Source organism: Amblyomma americanum, chromosome 2 (assembly GCF_052857255.1).
Source record: "Amblyomma americanum isolate KBUSLIRL-KWMA chromosome 2, ASM5285725v1, whole genome shotgun sequence".
NCBI classification, from domain to species: Eukaryota; Metazoa; Arthropoda; class Arachnida; order Ixodida; family Ixodidae; genus Amblyomma; species Amblyomma americanum.
Window position 1 is genome coordinate 134,004,405 of NC_135498.1, and position 2,961 is coordinate 134,007,365.

Consider the following 2,961-nt stretch of genomic DNA (forward strand, 5'->3'; position numbering starts at 1 on the left):
CTACCTCTACGCCATCGCTGCAATTTCCTCCCATCAATAGGGCCCAATTGCGTCTATCCTAGGTGCCGGGCACACCTCTGTAAGATCAACTTTGTCATTAGTGGGCTCGAAATCTCCAGAAATTTTCCCCTTATAATTACTGTTCAATGCCAGCATCAATTCGTGTGTCCCAATCTGAAGTACGTACCGGAGATTTCCGATCACGCTTCAACCTTGTCAATTCCTGCGAGACTAAATCTAACAAAAGCGAATGGTACGGATCGTGCTCTGCAAAAGATGGATTAAACACCTTTTGGTACATGAATATTCGCCGTCACGCTCCCAATTTTAAAGAGTTCTCCAGTAAAGACTACCTGATACTTTAAAACTAGGGAGAGAGAGAGAATGAAAAGGAAACGCAGGGAGGTTAACCAGATGCGAGTCTCCGGTTCGCTACCCTACACTGGGGATGGGGGATAGGGGTTAGAAAGATGACAGAGAGGAAAACGCAAAAAAAAAACCACTGCGGGCATGAAGAATCAATTGGCCATATATTGTGCTCCTGCCTGCAGTACAGTCCACAGAGGGCATGCCTTAGCTTCGAACTTGACCAACTGGACGACCAACCGCTATACGAAAAAAGATTTCTACAACATCGAAAGGACCTACCGTCGCAGAAGAAGGCCGTGCAAGCGCTTTTGCACTTCTTACAATCTACCGGCCTGTGTGAAAGACTTTAACTGGAACGCCTTCTGTGTGTTTGTCTCCATGTGGGCACGTTCTTTTTTTTTACAACTAAATTGTCACTGCTGCTTGCCTGGTGGACATTGACTACCTGCACAAGAGACATGTACTGTTTTGCCCAATTTCTGCCACAAGGCTCTTCGTCACTCTTCTACCACTACAAAGGCATGCGCGACATCCTGCTAAAACTGGCAGACCATTGCCTTATGAACAACAGAAGAAATTTGCCCGAAATCTCCTCTGAGTTTCTTGTTCGATGGTTTGAGAACAACTTTCGAGAATCGCCTGCGAAACTCTCCTACCTCCATGCCAGCAAACACCGCGCCCGGTATCCATTTCATTATTACGCCATCACTTGCAACGGCAGTGATATGGGCGGAACCTTCTCCTCAGCAGTTTCGTGAGCTTTTTTGTTATTTCCACTCTGGCACCTCTTCGGCAGCGTCCTCCCAACGCACTCTGCATCGGAGCCGCCAGTATCTTCGTAGTGTGCTCCCAACATGTGCACGCTATCTCCTTCCGTGTTGCTTTTAGTGTGAAAGAAATAATCCTGAGGCTCACAGCCTAGCAAACTCTCCTCTTGACGATTATGTCCGAGAAGCGCGATTTTATGTCGAAGAAGGGCGACCGCTCCGTTCCGCGGCACTCCCTTCTCATTGGCGTCTTATACCCCTGTCACACGGGCATTTCAAAGGACCTCGAACCCACAGTCTATCGACTCAAAGGCGATCGAGCGCTGCTACACGGGCAGGTTAAATAGCCATCGAGTCAATAGCCTATCGAGTCAACGGAGCAGCGCGGAACTCCATCGAGATTTCGAGGGCCTTCGAACGCTGCCCATCGTTGCTAGCATTGCTTCGAGCGGCACCAAGCGCAGATTCGTACGATACACTCACGGCACAAAAGCATGGACAAGCATTATTCACCTAAACTTTAATGCAAGCAGTCTGTACAATAATTTTAAAATTGTATCAGACTGTTTTAAGCGCATTAGCGCATTAATTTTGCGCTGCGGTCTGTGCGTCGCTTGCGTACTTAGCGTTGACAACATTCGGCGCCCTGCCCGCCCGCTTCACGGCGATAAAAGCTTCGTCGCTAATCCCTCAAAGCAATATCCTGTTCGAAATGAAATCTAAAGTCTGACGAAAACTCGTCTGGTCGGGTAGAAGATTCATGTATGAAGAGAAAGAAACGCCGACCAAAAGGTTGTTGTTTAAAACGAAGACGTTTCGGCTTCCATACGGAAGTGATCAAGGCTTCCGTATGGAAGCCGAAACGTCTTCGTTTTAACCAACAACCTTTTGGTCGGCGTTCCTTTCTCTTCATACATCCTGTTCGAAACTGTAGTATTAGCCTTCGATTTGCTCATTCTTACCCTCGCATAAAGTATAAAGAGACAAATAGCTTTTGTTTTTCAGATCTCAAGGCGATTTCCCAGGTTTTAAGCCTGGCGAAGCAGCGTTCCGACGCAGTTTGAGTGGCTTGGTTTTGGTAGTTTTGGCTCGTCTTGTATTAGAGTGGCAACAGCAGTGTCTGCATCTGTCTGCATCTGTCCGTCGCGTACGTGCAATTAATAGCGTTTTAAACGACATGCGCGTATGTGTGTTTTTCAGCATTTAGTTTACATTTATCAAATATTTTGTTATTTTTGCAAAATCTAAAGTAGCGACTGTGGTGCCACACAAGCTTGTTGTAAGATTCTAAAACCATTTCAATGGCCATTGAGATTTGCCGTGTAGCAGCGACACAACTCCTTCGATTTCGATGGCGATTGAGAATTTCAAAGGCCCTCGAGGCGATGGCCATTTAAATTGGCCGTGTGACAGGGGTATTATACATGCTTCTAATCCGTACTTTCGCGCGGATTCTTATGTAGTAAAATTTCTCTGTCATTTTTTCCTGAAACCGACAGGTTGTGCGTCCGAGCAACGTGTCCCAGTTGCCGGCACTTGGAACACTTGAAACAGTGAAAACCTTCGTTATTGGTCTACCGGGGTCTACTGAGGCGTTGTACCCGGGTTCGAACCCGAGCGCGGCGGCTCATTATCTGAAAGAGAAATCACCTTTCACTCTGGTTTTATCTGAGTTTAGCTGGATTTTAGAGGCACACTTCACATGTTGCTTTTTCGGTCTAGCCGTGCTAATTGTGGGCGCTCATCCTTGGCATCGCTAATATTTTTACCGATTTCGCGTCTTCTCATGTTTTTTAGGTAAACTGGCGCCCTGAACTCTGTTTTT